The following is a 23609-nucleotide window of genomic DNA, read 5'->3' on the forward strand; positions in this document are numbered from 1 at the left end:
ATCACCTCTCATTTTTTGAATTCCAATGTGTAGAGGTCCAACCTACTCAACCTTTCCTCATAAGTCAACCCCCTCATCTCTGGCATCAACCTAGTGAACCTTCTCTGAGCTGCCTCCAAAGCAAGTATATCCTTTCTTAAATATGGAAACCAAAACTGTGCGCAGTATTCCAAGTGTGGACTCACGAATATCCTGCATAACTGTAGCAAGACTTCCCTGCTTTTATACTCCATCCCCTTTGCAATAAAGGCCAAGATTCTATTGGCCTTCCTGATCACATGCTGTACCTGCATACTAACCTTTTGTGTTTCATACACAATAACCCCAGGTTCTGCTGTACTGCAGCACTTTGCAATTTTTCTCCATTTAAATAATAACTTGCTCTTTGATTTTTTTCTGCCAAAGTTCATGACCTCACACTTTCTAACATTATACTGCAGCTGCCAAATGTTTTCCCGCTCTCTTAGCATGTCTATGTCCTTTTGCTGGTTTTTTGTGTCCTCCACACACATTGCTTTTCCTCCCATCTTTGTATCGTCAACAAACTTGGCTACGTTACACTCGGTCCCTTCATCCAAGTCGTTAAAATAGATTGTAAATAGTTTAGATCCCAGTACTGATCCCTGCGGCACCCCACTAATTTCTGATTGCCAACCCGAGAATTAACCATTCATCCCGACTCTCTGTTTTCTGTTAGTTAGCCAAACCTCTATCCATGCTAATATATTACCCAACCCCGTGAGCTTTTATTTTGTGCAGTAACCTTTTATGTGGCACCTTGTCAAATGACTTCTGGAAGTCCAAATACACCACATCCACCGGTTCCCCTTTATCCACCCTGTTCGTTACATCATCAAAGAATTCCAGCAAATTTGTCAAACATGACTTCCCCTTCATAAATCCATGCTGACTCTGCCTGACTAAATTATGCTTTTCTAAATGTCCTGCTACTGCTTCTTTAATAATGGAAGGTGAGGTTAGGGAACCACAGGAGAGCAGAGAGGTCAAAGGCGAGAGTGAAAGGGCAATTAAGCTGCGGATTGATGTCACCAAGGATGAGTAATCGCTTGGACCATAGGCAGAGGGAAGAGAGAATGGTGGAGCCATGGAACGAAAGATGAGGACTTTAACTGAAAGGTGGAAGAGCAGGTTTTGCTCAAACGAGAAGAAAAAAGTGTTTAATGAGAAGGGGGTGGGGGGAGAGAATCTGAGTGGGACTTGGTGATTGGAGCCACAGCGCTGCCACTGAGGTTTGAGCAGTGTACGTGAGGAAACATGCCATGAAGAAAACTGTTTATTCATCCCATTGCTGTTTTTGATAATGATTGTGATGAACACTTGACCTGATAAGGCACTACATAAATATAAGGGCACTGATAGTACTCTGTACTGATCGTGCCTTACCATTGTGACTGAGATCAAGAACTCGGTGGCATGGGGATCAAACCTACATTCATCATAGTACATTGATGCTCTAATGCAGTACTTGCCCTATGCCTGTCAATTTGCCAGGCTCTTATTTTGGCTCAGCAGTGAGTCACTGAGTCATGCAACTAAAGGAGGTCCAAGGGCTGATTATCTGTGCTCAGTTGGAAGATTTCAGCAGGGGTAATGGTGCTGCCTATAAAGGTGCTACAATTGACCTCAGCGACCCGAGTGAAAGAAAGATTCCCTTTCCTGACTGCTGTCCACAACTCTGTTATTTGTTCTCGGATGTAGCGAGCACATCTCTGTTTGCCTTCAGAATGTGATGGTGGTGGTGGTGAGCATTCTAGTGCTTATTCTTACAACTGAGTATTCAGCGAGGCCATGTGGTATTCGTCAGGCTGGGCAGTGTCTCTTCCCTGAATGCCATTGGTGAACCAGATGCTCTTTTAAAGATAATCCAGCACAAATTGGCCACAAAGTACAAGATGCATTGAATTCAGTTGCTCAATTTATGATGGTGGGATTTGAACTCGGCACCTTTGGGTAACTAGTCCAGTACCACAACCATAACGCTGAAAGTTTGCCTATCCTCAGTCGATAAGCACATGGGATAGGCTACTTTGTGGTGCCCCAACCCTTGTGGTAGAATATGGTTGAGGCATTTGAGTTGAAGCTCGATAATGAGGGAGAAAGGAATAGATGGATATGTTGGAGTGAGATGAAGTAAGTGGAGTGGGAGGCAGCTCGTGTCGAGCATAAACACTGGCTTTGAACAGTTTGGCTAAATGGCCTGTTTCTGTGCCTTAAATCCAATGTAATTCTATGTAAAAATAGCCTGCAGACACTCATAACAGAACATCGGTCACTAAGGTGAATCATTAAAGGGTAAATAGCATCTGTGGAACCCTTCTCCAGCAAAGAGTCAAAACCTATGGGGAGAGTAAGAACATTTTCAATAACAGAAAGCAAAAGCTTGCTCGGATATCCAATACATAGTTATCTGAGAAACTGAATCTGTCTCAAACTCTCTAATACAATCATGCTTGCCATTTAAATTGCATCACGTAAATATTCCTGTCCAAAAATGAGATGAGCCTGTGCTGTAAGTACCGAAGAAATGAAATGATGTAAAAGCAGTTTAACATTTGGTGATAATATGGTATTACAGCCGCCCTTTGAGCTCATTAGGGACTCGGTCTATTGTATTAAAATAGGAGGAAATTACACAAAATGTAATCAAATAACCTTAGCTACACTCTATCCATTTATGTGAAATCTAATAAGCATTCATTACAAAGGGTCAAAATACTTGGTTATAGCTTCTCATAATTACATTTCTCGATGTAGGAGCCAAAGAAATATGTTTGTGGGATAGAGGGAAAAAGGAAATATTATTCCCCACAATCTCGGGCATCTTAATTTTGTTGCAGGATAAAGCAATGCTGAAAATTGTGTAGTTATTGTACTCATGACAGTGATGTTCATTCTTCACTCGATTTTGTGCCAATCACAGCACCATTCACTAACAATGGTTGCTCACGCAAAAAAGAATGTCATCTGAAAAATGCGAAACAAAGTTTGAGATTTTTTACCGAGCAGTTGGTAGGAACTTTTTAATGTTAGCTTGGCTAATTCGATCACATTCCTGCAACTAAGTTAGAAGGTTGTCTGGAACTCTGGCGGTGCACTAAGGGTTGTCTGTTTGGATGTACTGGATGTTTTCATCACATGACCTCCCATCTCCAACCTTCTCACGCCCCCACCATTGGTTACCTGACACATCCATTCTCATGGCACACCACCCTCGCACACCAATTGGAAAGCGAAAAGGCTTTTCATTACGGATTGAGTGATGCTTGACTGTCAGTCATACGACCTTTTTTCCTCATCGCAAATATCCTTATAACTCGTGAACGAAAATGTTCAAAGAAAATGAAGAAAACACACCCACACAAGTTTTTAAATGCCCATTTGATTTTTCTACCAGATTGCACATTGCATTATCCAGGAGATCAATCTTCAATTCCTAAAAACTCCAGGGTAATCCTGAGCTGAGGGAGTTGACTTATGAAGATAGGTTGAGTAGGTCGGGCATATGCACATTGGAGTTGAGAAGAATGAGAGGTGATCTTATTGAATCATATAAGATAATGAGAGGGTTCAACAAGGTGGATGCAGAGAGGATATTTCTACTCATAGGGGAAACTAAAACGAGGGGACTATGGGCCCAAGTTTGCCCCCAGGGTTAGAACGGCGCATCTCCGTGTGGTGCGCTGACGTTTTAGAACAGAAACGGCGCCTATTATTTACCTTGGTATTCTCCCCTCTGTCTGGTCAATCCAGGCTCTTGGCACAGTACAAAAGAACGCGTGGAGAGCAGAGCCAGGTCCCGGCGATGAAAACAACGGCGGGACCTCTGCACATGCACGCTAAAGTGTGTGCGCATGTGCAGTAGCTCCAAGCCCCCGAGGTTGTGTGAAAGAGGCCCGAAGCACACCGGCCCTAGCCCTGGCCGAATGGGCTGACAGGGCAAAGATTGGACTCGGACCTCCTTCCCTCCCTCCCGTTTAGCTCCCGCTCCCCCGCTCCCTCCCTCCCGTTTAGCTCCTGCTCCCCCCTCTCCCTCCCTCCCGTTTAGCTCCTAACCCCCCTCTCTCCCTCCCTCCCGTTTAGCTTCCGCTCCCCCCCCTCCCGTTTAGCTCCCGCTCCTCCACCTCCCTTCCTCCCATTTAGCTCCCGCTCCCCCGCTCCCTCCCTCCCGTTTGGCTCCCGCTCCCCCCCCTCCCTCCCTCCTGTTTAGCTCCTGCATCCCCCTCTCTCCCTCCCTCCCATTTAGCTCCTGCTCCCCCCCCTCCCGTTTAGCTCCCGCTCCTCCACCTCCCTCCCACCTGTTTAGCTCCCGCTCCCCCGCTCCCTCCCTCCCGTTTAGCTCCCGCTCCCCCCCTCCCTCCCTCCCGTTTAGCTCCCGCTCCCCCCACCCTCCTGTTTAGCTCCCGCTCCCCCCTCTCCCTCCCTCCTGTTTAGCTCCTGCACCCCCCTCTCTCCCTCCCTCCCGTTTAGCTCCCGCTCCCGCTCCCCCCTCTCCCTCCCTCCCGTTTAGCTCCTGCACCCCCCTCTCTCCCTCCCTCCTGTTTAGCTCCCGCTCCCCCGCTCCCTCCCGTTTAGCTTCCGCTCCCGCTCAACCCCCACCTCCCTCCCTCCTGTTTAGCTCCCGCTCCTGTTTCGCTCCTGCTCCCCCCATCTCTCCCTCCCTCCCATTTAGCTCTCGCTCCCCCCCCCCCGCCTCCCTCCCTCCCTCCTGTTTAGTTCCCTCCCCCCGCTCCCTCCCTCCCGTTTAGCTCCTGCTCCCCCCTCTCTCCCTCCCTCCCGTTTAGCTTCCGCTCCCGCTCACCCCGCTCCCTCCCTCCCTCCCGTTTAGCTCCCGCTCCCTCCCCCCACCTCCCCCTTCCACGTCGGCAGCGGCGGGACCCGCCCGCCCAGCATCTTGCTGGGAGCAGCCCCGCCCAAAGTCTTTTGCGGCCTGGACTGGCTTCTCCGTCCTCGGCGGAGCTCGCCCACCCTGCCCAAAGTCTGAGACGCGACCTGTTCAGCCTCCCTCTCCCCCCCTCACCTCTTCCCCCCCTCCACTTCCCCCTCTCTCTACCTCCCTCTCCTCTCCTCTCCCCCTCCTCACTCCCCTCCCTCCCCTCCTCTCCCCCCCTCCATCCCTCCCCTCCTCTCCCCCTCCCTCTCTCCCCTCCTCTCTCCCTCCACCTCCTCTCTCCATCCACCTCCCCCTCCCTCCCCCTCTCTCTCTCCCTCTCTCCCCCTCCCTCCCTCCCCCTCTCTCTTTCCCTCTCCCCTCTCTCCCTCCTCCCCTCCCCCCTCTCTCCCTCCCTCCCTCCCCTCTCTTCCTCCCTTTCCCTCCCCCTCCTCTCACTCCCTCCTCCTCTCCCTCCCTCCTCCTCTCCCTCCCCCTCCTCTTCCTACTCCTCTCCCCCTCCTCCTCTCCCCCTCCTTCTTTCCCCCCTCCCTCTCACTCCCCCTCCTCATCAGAAACACAGAGAGACACTGACAGAGAGAGAGAGAGAGACACTGTCAGAGAGAGAAAGACACTGTGGGGGTCCCGTCCCAGCACACTGTTGGAGGGCTCACGGTGCTGCAGGCGATGAGTCAAAACGTAATCTTTTATTTATTGATTGATTTTTTATTATTTTTTTTATTTTTAATTTTTTAATTTTTTTTTATTTTATTGTTTGATTTCTTGATTGATTTATCATTCATTATTGATGATGGCTCTTTATTTGTAAAAGTGAAATGGTTAATCTTTGTAAACACACCTTACCCCCCCGTCCCCCACCCACCCATCTCTTGTTCTCTACGCCTGATTTATAAGTGTAGGCAAGGTTTTTCTGAGCATACAAAAATCTACACTTACTCCATTCTAAGTTAGATTGGAGTAAGTTTTCGCTGCCTAAACTTGCAAAACAGGCGTAAGTGGCTGGACACGCCCCCTTTTGAAAAAAAATCTGTTCTGCAATGAAACTATTCTAACTCACGAGAACTGGAGCAAACTAAATGCCGAGAATTGCAATTTCTAAGATGCTCCATTCTAAACTAGTTGCTCCAAAAAATCAGAGCAACTCAGGCCGAAACTTGAGCCCATAGTCTCAGAATAAGGGGCCGCCCATTTAAAACTGAGATGAGGAGGAATTTCTTCTCTGAGAGTTGTAAATCTATGGAATTCTCTGCCCCAGAGAATTGTGGAGGCTGGGTCATTGAATATATTTAAGGCGAAGCTAGACAGAATTTTCAGCGATAAGGGAGTAAAGGGTAATGGGGAGCAGGCAGGGAAGTGGAGCTGTGTCCATGATCAGATCAGTCATGATCTTAATGAATGGCGGAGCAGGCTTGAGGGGCCAAATGGCCTACTCCTGCTCCCATTTCTTATGTTCTTATTGATGGTTGGCAACCATGGGAGTACTGCACTGTCTGTGGAAAAGATATTACACCGAAATTACATCTGCCAGTTGAGGGAGACGTTAAAAATCCCATAGTACTTTTTGAAGCAGAGCATGGGATTGTCCAAACAAACATTCCTCCCTCAAGCAACACCATTAAAAAGCAGTTTAGCTGGCCATGGATGCAGCTTGGAGGACCTTGCTCAGCCCAAATTAGTTGCTACGTTTAGTTAAATTAAGATGAGTGACGGCACTTCCAAGGAAATACCTTGTATGTGATAAAACACAGTATCAATGTGATTTTTTTTCTTTATTGCTGCTCGAAACTAGTTCTGTTATTCACTGCAGGTATATTCCACTGGTAGACAGTTAGCTTTTTATTTGAAAATGTAAATATTGCATCAGTAATGATATAAAGAAAAAACATGCACATGACCAGCACCATCTCACATCATTGAGGTATTTCAAAGTATTTCACAGAGTGTATTGCGTTTATTGTGGAGTTCAATGATTTCCGCTCGATATTGGCAATAATGTACCAAAAGCAATGAGATGTATAACATTTTTAAAATGAAATGAGGAACTTCACTGGGGTAAAGGCAAAGAAAGTATATCTTTCCAGCAGTGAACTGCAGGGCAGCAGAGAAGGTCATTACTTTAATTGGGGGGGGGGGAAAGTGCCTGTCATCTAAACGAGCCAGGTATCTGATGTGAGATTCTGTAAAATAAAATTTGCAGTGCAGGACTACATGCTGCGACTTAAAGAAAGATGAAGTGCTGGAAATATATGGTAGGTCCTACAGCATTTGAAATTTAAAAAAAAGATACGTTAACCGTTCCAGGTGTGGTCTATGTCAGAGCCCTCTTCTGAAAAACAGTCCGCTCCCAAAACATTAACCATTCTTTTCTCTTTAGTCTTGGGTCCTACAAACCTGAATTTACAGCACTTTAAACTCTTCAGATTCCAACACTTGCAATCTTTGGAACATAGGAATAGCTAGATTAAAAAAAGACCATGGTCCATTTAGTTTGCCTTCTACCATCCTGGTAGTGACCTGATACAACAAAATGGAGCATTTGACCAATCATAGCAATCAATCTCTATTAACTCGCCTACAAATGACCCAGACATGAGGTGAAGAAAACCCATCTATGGGGAAAAACTTTGATAACCATTGGTCCAAAGTCACCTGTTCCTCCCAAGCACGCTACGCTTCCCACACATCATGTCTTAAATTATTCATATCCTGTAATTGCATTTAAATTAATCAACATTTGCTGCTTCCATCATCTCCCTCGGGAGTCTGTTCTATAGATTTATCATCATCATCATAGGCAATCCCTCAGAGATGAGGATGATCTGCTTTCACTCTAAAAGTGAGTTCTCAGCTGACTGAGGAGTCCAATGCGGGTCCTACAGTCTCTGTCACAGGTGGTTGAAGGAAAGGGTGGGTGGAGAGTCTGGGTTGATGCACGCTCCTTCCGCTGTCCACGCTTGTTTTCTGCATGTTCTCGGCGATGGGACTCTATTGTAAGGGGAATAGATAGGAGTTTCTGCGGCCGCAACCGAGACTCCAGGATGGTATGTTGCCACCCTGGTGCAAGGGTCAAGGATGTCTCAGAGCGGCTGCAGAGCATTCTGGAGAGGGAGGGCGAACAGCCAGTTGTCGTGGTACATGTAGGTACCAACGATATAGGTAAGAAGTGGGAAGAAGTCCTACAAGCTGAATTTAGGGAGCTAGGAGTTAAATTAAAAAGTAGGACCTCAAAGTTAGTAATTTCTGGATTGCTACCAGTGCCATGTGCTAATCAGAGTAGAGGAAGCAGTACAGATAGAATAAATAAGTGGCTTGAGCAGTGGTGCAAGAGGAAGGGATTCAAATTCCTGGGACATTGGAACCAGTTCTGGGAGAAGTGGGACCTGTACAAAAGGGACAGTTTGCACTTGGGCAGGACTGGAACTGATGTCCTGGGGGTAACATTTGCTAATGCAGTTTGGGAGTGTTTAAACTAATATGGCAGGGGGATGGGAACCTCTGCAGTGAGACAGGGCGAAGTAATATAGAGTCAGAAACAGATGGGAGAAAGGTAAAAAGCAATAGTGGAAGGCCAAGTAAACAAAGGCAAGAAACAAAAAGGGCCACACGACATCATAATTCTAAAAGGACAAAGGGTGTTAAAAAAACAAGCTTGAGGGCTTTGTGTCTCAATGCAAGGAGTATCCGTAATCAGGTGAATGAATTAACTGTGCAAATAGACGTTAACAGCTATGATGTGATTGAGATTACAGAGACATGGCTCCAGGATGATCAGGGCTGGGACTCAACATCCAAGGGTATTCAACATTCAGGAAGGAGAGAATAAAAGGAAAAGGAGGTGGGGTAGCATTGCTGGTTAAAGAGGAGATTAATGCAATAGTTAGGAAGGACATTAGCTTGGATGATGTGGAATCTATATGGGTAGAGCTGCAGAACACCAAAGGGCAAAAAACATTAGTGGGAGTTGTGTACAGACCTCCAAACAGCAGTAGTGATGTTGGTGAGGGCATCAAACAGGAAATTAGGGGTGCATGCAATAAACATGCAGCAGTTATCATGGGTGACTTTAATATGCATATAGATTGGGCTAACCATACTGGAAGCAATACGGTGGAGGAGGATTTCCTGGAGTGCATAAGGGATGGTTTTCTAGACCAATATGTCGAGGAACCAACTAGGGGGGAGGCGATCTTGGACTGAGTGTTGTGTAATGAGAGAGGATTAACTAGCAATCTCGTTGTGCGAGGCCCCTTGGGGAAGAGTGACCATAACATGGTGGAATTCTACATTAGGATGGAGAATGAAACAGTTAATTCAGAGACCATGGTCCAGAACTTAAAGAAGGGTAACTTTGAAGGTATGAGGCGTGAATTGGCTAGGATAGATTGGCGAATGATACTTAAGGGGTTGACAGTGGATGGGCAATGGCAGACATTTCGAGACCGCATGGATGAACTACAACAATTGTACATCCCTTTCTGGCGTAAAAATAAAAAAGGGAAGGTAGCTCAACCGTGGCTATCAAGGGAAATCAGTGATAGTATTAAAGCCAAGGAAGTGGCATACAAATTGGCCAGAAATAGCAGCGAACCCAAGGACTGGGAGAAATTTAGAACTCAGCAGAGGAGGAGAAAGGGTTTGATTAGGGCAGGGAAAATAGAGTACGAGAGGAAGCTTGCAGGGAATATTAAGACGGACTGCAAAAGCTTCTAGAGATATGTAAAGAGAAAAAGGTTAGTAAAGACAAACATAAGTCCCCTGCAGTCAGAATCATGGGAAGTCATAACAGGGAACAAAGAAATGGCAGACCAATTGAACAAGTACTTTGGTTCGGTATTCACGAAGGAGGACACAAACAACCTTCCGGATATAAAAGGGGTCAGAGGGTCTAGTAAGAAGGAGAAACTGAGGGAATCCTTATTAGTCGGGAAATTGTGTTGGGGAAATTGATGGGAGTGAAGGCCGATAAATCCCCAGGGCCTGATGGTCTGCATCCCAGAGTACTTAAGGAGGTGGCCTTGGAAATAGCGGATGCATTGACAGTCATTTTCCAACATTCCATAGACTCTGGATCAGTTCCTATGGAGTGGAGGGTAGCCAATGTAACCCCACTTTTTAAAAAAGGAGGGAGAGAAAACAGGGAATTATAGACTGACATCAGTAGTGGGTAAAATGATGGAATCAATTATTAAAGATGTCATAGCAGCACATTTGGAAAGAGGTGACATGATGGGTCCAAGTCAGCATGGATTTGTGAAAGGGAAATCATGCTTGACAAATCTTCTGGAATTTTTTGAGGATGTTTCCAGTAGAGTGGACAAGGGAGAACCAGTTGATGTGGTATATTTGGACTTTCAGAAGGCTTTCGACAAGGTCCCACACAAGAGATTAATGTGCAAAGTTAAAGCACATGGGATTGAGGGTAGTGTGCTGACGTGGCTTGAGAACTGGTTGGCAGACAGGAAGCAAAGAGTAGGAGTAAATGGGTACTTTTCAGAATGGCAGGCAGTGACTAGTAGGGTACCGCAAGGTTCTGTGCTGGGGCCCCAACTGTTTACATTGTACATTAATGATTTAGACGAGGGGTTTAAATGTAGTATCCCCAAATTTGCGGATGACACTTAAGTTGGGTGGCAGTGTGAGCTGCGAGGAGGATGCTAGGAGGCTGCAGAGTGACTTGGATAGGTTAGGTGAGTGGGCAAATGCAGCATGGCAGATGAAGTATAATGTGGATAAATGTGAGGTTATCCACTTGGTGGTAAAAACAGAGAGACGAACTATTATCTGAATGGTGACAGATTAGGAAAAGAGGAGGTGCAACGAGACTTGGGTGTCATGGTACATCAGTCATTGAAGGTTGGCATGCAGGTACAGCAGGCGGTTAAGAAAACAAATGGCATGTTGGCCTTCATAGCGAGGGGATTTGAGTACAGGGGCAGGGAGGTGTTACTACAGTTGTACAGGGCCTTGTGAGGCCACACCTGGAGTATTGTGTGCAGTTTTGTTCTTCTAACTTGAGGAAGGACATTCTTGCTATTGAGGGAGTGCAGCGAAGGTTCACCAGACTGATTCCCGGGATGGCGGGACTGACATATGAAGAAAGACTGGATCAACTGGGCTTGTATTCACTGGAGTTCAGAAGAACGAGAGGGGATCTCATAGATATGTTTAAAAATCTGACGGGTTTCGACAGGTTAGATGCAGGAAGAATGTTCCTAATGTTGGGGAAGTCCAGGGATCACAGTCTAAGGATAAGGGGTAAGCCATTTAGGACCGAGATGAGGAGAAACTTCTTCACCCAGAGAGTGGTGAACCTGTGGAATTCTCTACCACAGAAAGTTGTTGAGGCCAATTCACTAAATATATTCAAAAAGGAGTTAGATGTAGTCCTTACTACTTGGGGGATCAAGGTGTATGGCGAGAAAGCAAGAATGGGGTACTGAAGTTGTATGTTCAGCCATGAACTCATTGAATGGCGGTGCAGGCTCGATGGGCTGAATGGCTTACTCCTGCACCTATTTTCTATGTTTCTATGTCTATGTTTCTATGATTCGAGGAGTTCAGCACCCTCCCTGATGCTTTTCCTCCACTTTGTGCGGTCATGGACCAGGGATTCCCAGGAGTCGTTGGGGATGTTGCACTTTTTCAAAGAGGCTTTGAGGGTGTCCTTGAAGCATTTCCTCTGCCCATCTGGGGCTCGCCTGCCGTGTCGAAGCTCTGCATCGAGCACTTGCTTTGGGAGTCTTGCGTCAGGCATGCAGACGATGTGCCCGCCGAACTGTGCTGGTTGAGCGTGGTCAATGCTTCGATGCTGGGGATGTTAGCCTGAGCGAGAACACTGACATTGGTGCATCTGTCCTGCCAATGGATTTGCAGGATCTTGCGGAGGCAGCACTGGTGGTACTTCTCCTACGTTTTGAGGTGTCTGCTATATATACCGCGTGACAACTGCAAAAGAAATGCAGGGAACAGCACTAACCCTGTACGTGGCTTTCTTTGACCTCACAAAGGCCTTTGACGCTGTCAACCATGAGGGATTATGGAGCGTCCTTATCCGTTTCGGCTGCCCTCAAGAGTTTGTCACCATCCTCCGTCTGCTCGACGATGACATGCAAGCTGTGATCCTGACCAATGGATCCACCACAGACCCAATCCACATCCGGGCCGGGGTCAAGCAAGGCTGCATCATCACACTAATGCACTTTTCGATCTTCCTTGCTGCAATGCTACATCTCACCCTTAGCAAGCTCCCTGCCGGAGTGGAGCTAAATGATAGAAAAGATGGGAACCACCTCTAGGCCAGATCCAAGGTCGTCCCCTCCTCTGTCATTGAACTACAGTATACAGACAACAGCTGCATCTGCGCACTCGGAGGCTGAACTCCAAGCCATCGTCAACACCTTCACCGAGGCATACGAGAGCATCGGCCTTACACTCAACATCCGTAAGATAAATATCCTCGATCAACCTGATCCTACCACACAGCACTGCCCCCCGATTATCAAAATCCACGTCGATGCCTTGGACAATGTGGACCATTTTCCATACCTCGGAAGCCTACTGTCAGCAAGAGCAGACATTGATGACGAGGTCCAACACCGTCTTCAATGTGCCAGCACAGCCTTCGGTCACCTGAGAAAGAGAGTGTTTGAAGACCAGGACCTGAAATCCGGCACCAAGCTCATGGTCTACAGAGCAGTAGTGATACCCGCCCTCCTATAAATAGATTTGCTCACTGAAATACTAGGCTGATATTTGCGGGGAGTGATCGGGCTGGGGACTGGTGTGGGGGGTGGGTGTGGAATTACAGAGGCCGGTAAACCCAGAAATGCAGATAACCTGGAGGTCCTGTAGAATTTAACAGCAGGGCCTTATTTAATTTTTTTTCTGTTTCCCAGCCGACAGTCAGTCAGATTGAGAAGCAGGCCAGCTGCTGTGCGGGATGGACTGTGCTGGTAGGCTGCAGACGGGAGCGGAGAGCAGGGATAGAGGAGGAGATTGTGGAGGTCAGGGTGAGATCTGAAAGATCTTGAGAAAATCAGAAGGCCTGGATTTGAGGCGGGGGGAGATGGGAGGTTGGTGGAAAATTGGAGGCATAAAACTGGCCAAAAAGTGAGAGATGAGGGCGAGAGAGAGAAAGCGAGAGACTTAAAAGCAGTGACAGGAAAGGAATCAGACTGGGGGAGTTTTTTTTTTCATGAGCTGGGTGGCTCGACCTTGCCAAATGCCTGTCGTTTTTTTTGTTACAGCTTTTAGCTGTTCCTTATTAGCTAATTAGTACATAGTTCAGTGAAGTGGTAAATATCAGGTTTACCCAGTGATCTCTTACCTCAGTGCTATGCTACAATTCATTGTGCTTTTGATTGTTTTTTGAGGGCAATCGGAATGTTCATGGAGCGGATGGGAAATGGGAGGCCAAGTGGGAGGTTAGATCTTAGGCCGGGGGGATGGGGGTGGAGATCGGAGGCCGTGGGGTGAGTGGGGGGAGATAGGAGGTCAGGGTGGTGATTGGAGTTCGAGGGTGGGGAGGAGGTGCAAGGGGTGGCAGAGATCAGATCGCGGGGACGTTCGGCCAATTGCATGTTTCTTGGTGGACCACAGGGAAGCGCTCCTCCTCCTGGCCCACAAGCAGTGCTGGATAGGTACTTACCTGTTTGTTCTGCCCAATCTCGTCTCAGCCGGCCCACAGGCATTAAATCAAAAAGCCTGCTAAAATTTGAGGCATGCAGCCTTTATTTTACTGACAGCTGTGGCTCTGGAGATTAGTTTAGGTGTAGCCCTTAGAAGTAGGCGTGTTGGAGGCAAGTTGGGGTTGGATGTCCCATATTCCCATATTGGAAATATTAAACACCCTTCACCAATTTCCATTGTTCATGCATATTAGTTTTGAATTAACCCCCGCCCTCCCACCATTCAAGTGCGGGCCGTGTCCTCTTGTTGCACTGTTCTGGACAAACTGAAATAGCTTGTCATCGTCTACTTCATCTCGTGTCGGAAATAGACAAGTTAAGGCTGTCACTGGTCACTTTAATAATCAGGATCGATGGTAAACCAATCTGGTGGGTATATAACACAGACTCTCAATAAGTGGCATACACAAGGCATAAGTGGCATACACATGCCCCATGGGCTTTCTATAAGCATTTGCTTTCGTTACCAGAGTAAGTACTTCGAGCTCTCCAAGTTACTAAAATGCAGAAGAAAAAAAGCAACAAATCACAAGAACAACAGCATGCATGCAGTCAAATCGTGCCAGGATCCTCATTCTGAGTGTTAAAATACTGCTTTAGTGATGAACAACATGACAAAAAAAAATTGCAAAATGAGCAACTTTCAGTCTGTGTATAATTACATTTCTACATGACACCAGTAACAACTCTTAATACAGCAATGGGGGCCGCTGTATTTGGTATAACAATGATCCACTGTGCTTGGTGCACCAGGGCACTATGGTCATCCTCTGTATTTGGTGAACCAATTAAAACAGTCAAATTCAGATATGCTGCCTATTAGCAATCACAACTAACTGATGTTCGCTGGTAAATAAAATAGAAATTTAAATGTGACCTGTAATACATGTAATCACTTGTTTGCTTTTTCTAATTCTGTGCAATAAGGTAGTTCAGGTCAGCTCATGCCAGAGAAATCAGTGATTAATTGTAGGTTAATTATAACCTTGGGTCATAATGTAAATTCAAACTATAAAATGTAAATGCAAATGTAAAATCAAAAACATACAACCTCGACAAGTAGCTGACACTGATCCTGATCAGACAAATGGCTGGTGCACGTGAGCTGTTCTCTAGCTTGAAGCCTCTTCCTCTTCATCTTGAGCTTCCTTCGATAAAGCAAGGGATCGCTCAAAGAGCGTTCGACCAGCCCAACTTCTGTTTCATTCTCCCCTCACAACTTTGTGTGGACAACATTGTGAAGGCTACTTTTACCCTCTTTTTAGGGGTGGTCTTAACATAGGCTATTGACAAGACCTTTTGACCTATGGAGGTTTCCCTAAAAACTTATTATCCAATGCCGTATCAAATTCTTTGTTTTGATTCTCGTGTCAAAGCCCATCCGAAAGATGTCTCATGATTTTGGCCACATGTCTTGTTGCTTATACTTTCCTGAAGATGCCTTCCTGTGGAAATCATTTCCTCTCTCTTGTCGCTATTCTCTCAGGTACAATCCTGAAGCTCAAAGCAGAAAACTGCTTGCTTTAGAGTTGTTATCTCCTTTTCGACGTAGCAACTTGTTTACGTTAACTCCGAAAACTTCCATCCATTCTATAACAAATTGTCTTAAAGATACATCCAGAAAGTTGAAGTCTAACTTGAAAATAACAGAAAATAATTGTCATAGTGCAGAATGCTACAACATCTCAGCAGGGTACCAAAACATTCGCAGTTCTACGCATCCAACACCAGTCTGAGGCGACATTTAGTCTCCAATTCAAAACAACGATTTAAACACAGCATTCTTCACATCACATCTTTAGTCGCATAACCATATACATTTTGGACACATCTGATGTCTAACACTAGCCCCTTCAAGGTCCTGAAAATGGCAATCATTCCACCGCTCAACTTTCTCTTTTTTTTTCTCTCTATCTTAGTGCTGTTTTTAGTTGCCGTTAATACTGTTGATTCTCAAAAGGTGGAGACTCAGTTACAAGTAGATAATTCACAAAACAGATCTAAGAGGAATTTCAGCACAATTATCTTATTCTTCCTTTGAAGTCGATCCTCCCCATCACAGCATCTGACTCTTTAATTGATTCTGGTGTTTGTTTCATTACCCGACCTATCCTACACAATTACTTTGCATATATATTTTGACATTAGTGTCAACTTGCCCATCAGTTTGCGCCAATGTCTCTTTGCCCCACAGTCATGATTTAAGTCCAAATTATGCTCTCGATTAACCTTTTCTATTCCATTTTTTATCTTGTACACCTTTTTATGGCTCTCTTATTTGCTTCCTTTTAAGGCAGAAGAGTCCTAATTTGTCTCGTTTCTTATAAATCTGTCTTCTTAACACTAATGAGAAACCTTTTTGGTTCTCTATGCACTGCTTTCAAGACATGGATGTTTCCCTTGATTTCACCAGAATTGAATACAGGATGGTTATTTAGAATGACAAGGTCCTTGTTCACAACACAAAGAATGAGTGAAACCTGGAATGGTTTTCCAAGTGGGAGAGATGAATGGTCTCTGTCATCAGTATTTATCTTTGAGTTCCCATTGTAAGCCTCTTTTTTCACCTTTAGTGAATCAGCAGTGATTGTGACGACTAAAAGTCGCTCTTGGCATTAAATGAAAAAAACGCAAAGGCTGGAAAACTCAAGTAAAAGTACAATGTGCTGGGAGAACAGATTAACATTTGAAAGAGAGAAGGTAGGCTAATATTACGGGTAAAGAAGCTTTGACAGAATTCATCAGTTCCAGACTGGCATAGAGGTAAGCCTGTAAAGCATTTCATGTTCTAATAACATTCTGTGTGAATACATTGGGGATAAAAGTAATCCTGAAATGGAAAACAACATTGTCCGGAGTGTAAAATGGAGTGCCGATGTCTTATCGCAGGTTTTCCCAAATTAAATTTCACCCTAATTTCCTCTCACATCCCTCTCGGCTCTTGGTGTCCCCTTCCTTTGAAGAGAATAGGAATTCATGGCTGGTTTTAAAACATTTGAGGTGCTTTTTCAATTCGCCACTCAGGCAAGTGTTGCAGATCTGCCACCCGTTATCGAAACCACCCAATTTTCAATTAAGTAAAAATCAGATGCTTTCTACAACAGATACCTAATCAGCAACCCATTTATCCCAGCGCTTACTAGAACATAATAACATCAGAAATAAGAGCAGGAGTAGGCCATTCGGCCCCTAGAGCCTGCTCCGCCATTTAATAAGATCATGGCTGATCCGATCATGGACTCAGGTCCACTTCCCTGCCCATAACCACTCATTCCTTTATTGGTTAAGAAACTGTCTTTTTCTGTCTTAAATTTATTCAATGTCCCAGCTTCCACAGCTCTCTGAGGCAGTGAATTCCACAGATTTACAACCTTCTGAGAGAAGAAATTCCTCCTCATCTCAGTTTTAAATGGGCGGCCACTTATTCTAAGATTATGCCCTCTCGTTCTATTCTCCCCTATCAGTGGAAACATCCTCTCTGCATCCACTTTGTCTAGCCCCCTCATAATCTTATACATTTCGATAAGATCACCTCTCATTCTTCTGAATTCCAATGAGTAGAGGCCCACCCTGCTCAATCTTTCTTCATGTCAACCCCCTCATCTCCGGAATGAACCTAGTGAACCTTCTCTGAACTGTCTCCAAAACATGTATATCCTTTCATAAATATGGAAACCAAAACTGCACACAGTATTCCAGGTGTGGCCTCACCAATAACCTGTGTAACTGCAGCAAGACTTCCCTGCTTTTATACTCCATCCCCTTTGCAATAAAGGCCAAGATTCCATTGGCCTTCCTGATCACTTGCTGTACCTGCATACTATCCTTTTGTGTTTCATGCACAAGTATCCCCAGGTCGTGCTGTACTGCAGCACTTTGCAATCTCTCTCCATTTAAATAATAACTTGCTCTTTGATTTTTTTCTGCCAAAGTGCATGACCTCACACTTTCCAACATTATACCCCATCTGCCAAATTTTTGCCCACTCACTTTGCTTATCTGTGTCTTTTTGCAGATTTTTTGTGTCCTCCTCACACATTGCTTTTCCTCCCATCTTTGTATCGTCAGCAAACTTCTTCCAAGTCGTTAATATGGATTGCAAATTGTTGGGATCCCTGCAGCACCCCACTAGTTACTGATTGCCAACCCGAGAATGAACCATTTATTCCGACTCTCTGTTTTCTGTTATTGTTTCGATTGTAAAAGCTTGTTTTCATTGGTTGATGAATCGACAGTGATGGGGGCATAGACTGATGACTGTCACTCCAAGAGCCGAGATAGATGTTAGAGGAAACTAGGGTGAAATTTCATTTGGGAAAACAGGCGATAAGACATCAGCACTCCTTTTTGCACTCTGGACAATGTTATTTTCCATTTCCAAGATGACTTTTATCCCCAATGTTTTCACACTGTGGGTTATTAGAACATGGAATGCTTTGCCACAGGTACTTTTGAGGCAGTGATCACAACAGTTATTCAAAAGATAATTGGTTAAGTATTTGACAGGGGAAAATAGGAAAAAATATGGGGGGGAGGTCAGGGAAATGATTTTGGTGTCGGCAGGAAAGATTTTCCTGATCCTTTTTTAAAAAAAAAATTTATTAATTCACGGGATGTGGGCGTCGCTGTTAAGGCCAGCATTTATTGCCTATCCCCAATTACCCTTGAGAAGGTGGTGGTGAGCCGCCTTCTTAAACCGCTGCAGTCCGTGTGGTGAAGGCACTCCCACAGTGCTGACTTTGTCGTAGCGGTTTGGTACAACCGAGTGGTTTGCTGGGCCATTTCAGAGGGCAGTTAAGTATCAACCACATTGCTGTGTGTCTGGAGTCACATATAGGCCAGACCAGGTAAGGATGGCAGATTTTCTTCCCTGAAGGACATTAGTGAACCAGTTGGGGTTTTCCGACAATTCGGTAGTTTCATGGTCTCCATTACTAATACTAGTATTTTAAAATTCCTGTGCTTGGGATTACTGAGATGCAGATAGTACAGGAAAGTCAGACAGGAAGATTATATGCCTGTAAGGAAGTCATCCAATTTTTGCATCCACAGGCACAGTGAGCCAAATGGCTTCATTCTGTGCTGTATCATTTTATGATTTAAATTAATGTTCGCGAGCAATCCAATGAACTAGGAAAATCTACCTTGAATGCTCTAGTCGAAGTTTTACCTTGCCGTTAGTGAGATGGGCAAATGGCCTCCTTCTGTACTGTCATTTCTATGATTCTATAAATACTCCCTCAAAATACATAACTTCATTAATGTGAGGCACATTAACTTCTGCTCAAGAAATACATGTATCAAATAGAGTTCAGCAATTTTCAGAGGTCCAGTCCTTCTATTGTGCATTACATTTGAGATATCCTTGTGAATATGATAATAATATCTTTGAAGTAACTTTTGAAATTATATCAAAAAGCCTAAAAGGGATTCTTGTATATTTTTAATCATTAGCGTCATAAACCTAGAAATCACTCTTGATATTAGCGGACAAATAAGTTCACGTGACATTTCTCTGCTGTTTTACCAGAGACATTAACCCATTTAATATAAATGAGGTTATTTAAAGGGAGAGCAATGAAACACAAATGGATTAAGTGTTTGGCCGCTAGTACTACCTATTGTAATTTCTCGGTTATAAATGAGCTATTGTGAAAGGAACAGAAGCAAGGGGCAGTTTACAAAATATAATCTATCGAAGTCTGTGATGTTTGAAGCCTCCGTCTTTGACTGTGCTTTTTATCTCTCTGCCGATATCCCTTCACTTCCCTCTTTGTGAAGTTTTCTAAAATGTTGTTCTATAACTTCTGTAAGTTAAGTTGAGCTAAGATCCCTTGTGAGCCTTAACAGATGTGTGCAAAATAACTTCTGGAGGAGTCACGTTTCCTCGGTTATAAATGTTTAAAGAGGCTTGTTTTTCCTGGGTATGTGTTAGTGAATAAGCAATTCCCAGATTGCACAGGAGGCACCTGACAACTGTGGTAGCAATTCAGCCAGTACAAGTGACCTATATCTCACAAGTATTACAGTGACTGATAAATTGTTCATTCCATACTTGTAAAAGAAAGGCCAGAACTCAACATCAGTGGTGAAATATATGGGGAGGTTTTCCACTTGAACATTCCGAGCACATGTCAGGAAGGCTAGTCAGGAAATTATATGCCTCCAGTCCATGGTCTTTCATTCGGAACTCTCTGCCGAAACCTCTCTGCCACTCTACCATTCTTTCTCCTTCAAAACGCTCCTTAAAACATACCTCTTTGATCAAGTTTTTGAAACCTGCGCTAATTTCTACTTATGCGGCTCGGTGTCAAATGTGTATCTCATACTACTCCTGTGAAGCGCCTTGGGACCTTTCACTCCGTTAAAGGCGCTATATAAATATAAGTTGTTGTTGTTGTCTTTCACCCATTGGAAAATCATTGTTTGTGGGGGGAGCGGGAGGGGACGATTTCCGAAACACACTCCCAGATCACTGATGCGAAAAGTCTTCCAGATCAGTGATAATTTTTCAGGCTCTGCTGTTCCTTTTGTGCCTTGTTAATTCATTCTGAGACCGTGTGGGCTACTGTCGACCTTTTAAGTTTGTGTGTGTTTGTTGTTATATCGGTGCACTTTACAATTTTAATTTTCACGAATCTGAAATGACGATTCTGGGGGCTGTGAAATTACTAGTTCTTATTGATAGACTCAAATGTTGGATGATAGATAGTTGGAAATGAATAATTAGTGCAGCAAATCTGATGCCATAAGCTGTAAGATTGATATTGGACTTGTGTATGAAGATTAGCACAACTCTCAGAATCACTTATTGCCTTAAACTCACTGTCAAATATTTGTTGAAAGAAATTGTATGTGTATATCGCCTTTCGAGACTTCAGGACAATCCCAAGGCACCTCACACCTAATTAAGTACTTTTTAAAGTGTAGTCACTGATGTAATTTGGGGAAACACAGCAGTCAATTTGCACACAGCAAGGTTCCACAAACAGCAATGAGATAAATGATCAAATAACCAGTTTTCGTGATGTAGTTCAAGGATAAATGTTGGTCAGTACACCAGGAGAACTCCCCTGCTCTTCAAATAGTGCTAGGAGATCTTTAATATCCACTCAGAGGGCAGCTGGGGCTTTGGTTTAATGTCTCATGCGAAAGACCGTATTTCTAACAGTGCAACACTCCTTCAACCGAACTGTCAACCGAAAATCTGTACTCAAGTCTTGAACTCATAACCTTCTAATTCAGAGATAAGAGTGCTACCACTGAGCTAAGGCTGCCACTTAATTCTGCATAATATGTTAAGCACAATTTAAATTCTGAAACCAATATTTTTGATTATTTACATTCAGCAGTGCACATGTTTGGCATAAGCAGAAACATAATGGGAGAAGATTTCCTCTACAAAATCCGCTGTCACAAAACCATAAACTAGTTCTCTATACAGAAGGATTACATAGGATATTCGGCACAGAAACAGGTCATTTGGCCCAACCAGTCTATGCTGGTGTTTTTGCTCCACTCGAACCTCCTCCTGTCTTTCCTCACCTAACTCTATCATCATAACCCTCTATTCACTTCTCCCTCATATGCTTATCTAGCCTCCCCTTAATTGCATCTAAAATATTTGCCTCAACTACTCCGTGTGGTAGTGAGTTCCACAAGGTTTCTGATTGTGTCAGCCATGACTCAGTTGGTAGCACTCTTGCCTCTGAGTCAGAAAGTTGTGGGTTCAAGTTCCATTCCAGAGATTTGAGCACAAAATCTTGGCTGACACCCCAGTGCAGTGCTGAGGGAGTGCTGCACCGTTGGAGGTGCCATCTTTCATGTGATACATTAAAGCGAGGCCCCATCTGTCCTCTCAGGTGGACGTAAAAGATCCCATGGCACTATTTTGAAGAGGAGCAGGGGAGTTATCCTTGGCGTCTTGGCCAATATTTATCCCTCAATCAACATAACAAAAACAGATTATCTGGTCATTATCACATTGCTGTTTGTGGGACCTTGCTGTGCGCAAATTGTCTGCTGCGTTTCCTACATTTCAAAAGTACTTCATTGGCTGTAAAGCGCTTGGGGACATCCTGAAGTTTGGAAATGTGCTTTATGAATGCAATTCTTTTTCTTTCAATAGAGCTAGTTCACAAGAATGTTTGCCCCTTATGTGAGTGAATTGGTAACAAGAAACTAACGGCATCGAATCTGACTGTATAAAGCACAATGTGACTCTTAATCCACTGAGTATTTTATTGATAAATTGTATCAGATTTCTGTATATGTGTATATTATAGTAGAAATAAACTGTATGTAATAGTACAAAACAAAATAATTCATTCAATAACCAGATTGTTCCTGTGGCAGCTTTATCAGCTTATGTTTTGAATGTGTGTCATCTGAAATGGTCTTTTTAGGTGAGATAGTTTGTCTATTTCCCATTCCCACCCCACTCGCATATTTCTGAATTTTCCTATAGTAGACGCCACATTCTGCCTGAGAGTGCAGGTTATTAATCTGCTGTCAGACCTTTGCCAGTGTAGCTGTGTACCTGATCATTAGTAACTGCGCAATGACAGCCTCTCCAATTTCTTCAGCCGGTACCTCCAAGTATTGGTGGCATCTTAGCATTGCTAGGTAATTTTTTGGTGGTGGGCAACAGCTTTCAGATATGCAAAGGAGGAGGGAACTGTGGAATTATTATGAAGATAAAGGAAGACTTGAAACACTTGCATTTATAGAGCACCTTTCATGACCATCGGACGGCGCATTGCAGGTAATCAAGTACCTCTTGTAGTGTCGTCACTGTTGTAATGTAGACAAACAATTTCTGCACAGCAAGCTCCCACAAACAGCATTATGATAAGGGCCAGAAAATCTGTTTTTGGTATGTTGATTGAGGAATAAATATTGACCAGGACACCGGGGATAACTCCCATGCTCTTCTTTGAAATAGTGTCGTGGGATCCTTTACTTCTGAGAGAGCAGACATTGAATGTTTAACGTCTCATCCGAAAAGCAGCACCTTCTAAAAGTACTGCACTGGAGTGTCAGCCTTCGAGTGGGACAACCTTCTGACTCAGAGGTGGGAGTGCTACCCATTGAGGCACAGCTGACACTGATATTATTGTACAGTAACAGCACAAGAAATATATGCACAAACTGCAATGCAAGGTGAAATAATAGGGGAGAAATTGAGGTCGGAGGCTTCCTTCATATGAACGTCTCTGACCTGAAAAAAATCTATGCAAGTACCTGGTAGTCCCGGAGGAATGTAAGATTCCGGTCGGAGGCCTAGATTCGCTGTGCAGCACATGGGAAGATGTCTTTCAGGTTTGTACGTGCATGCTGGAGTCACGTGAGCCTGGGCCACCAATCACAATGCAATATTGTCATTGATAAAATGGGAACTCCGTTTGTATGAGTTCCCATTACTATCAATGAGAATAACCTTCTAAAACACCGAAACACAGCATAATAAATAAAAAAAACACCTCACACATTTAAAATTAATTGAAATTAAATGTAAATAACCTTCTAAAACACCGAAACACAGCATAATAAATAAAAAAAACACCTCACACATTTAAAATTAATTGAAATTAAATGTAATTAAATATTTTAGAAAAAAAAAATCGGGGAGGAATATTTTAAAATTTGTTTTGATAGGATTAAAAATAAACTTACCTTAATGTACAGGGTTTTTAATATAAAAGTGATTTAACATAAATTTACTTTTTATATGTTTTAAATGTGTTATGCTGGTAAAGGTAGGCTATAAGCCTGATTTTACCAGGCGTAAAAGTTTGAATGTCATTCACTGGGCATGAGTTGAGCAAATAGCCCAATCTCGCCCGTGCGGATGTCCTTCTCCTGGGGATGCGGAGGATCTGTCTAGAGAAATCTTGACAGAAGGGAACAGCCAGTTTTCAGCGCATGCACATCATGCCCCGAAAATTGGCTTTTGCGAGGCCTCAGCGGGACCATGCGCACTCTGTACGGAACCGGCAAGGCCGGAATCTTCG

The sequence above is a fragment of the Pristiophorus japonicus genome, chromosome 1 (assembly GCF_044704955.1).
Source record: "Pristiophorus japonicus isolate sPriJap1 chromosome 1, sPriJap1.hap1, whole genome shotgun sequence".
NCBI lineage: Eukaryota > Metazoa > Chordata > Chondrichthyes > Pristiophoridae > Pristiophorus > Pristiophorus japonicus.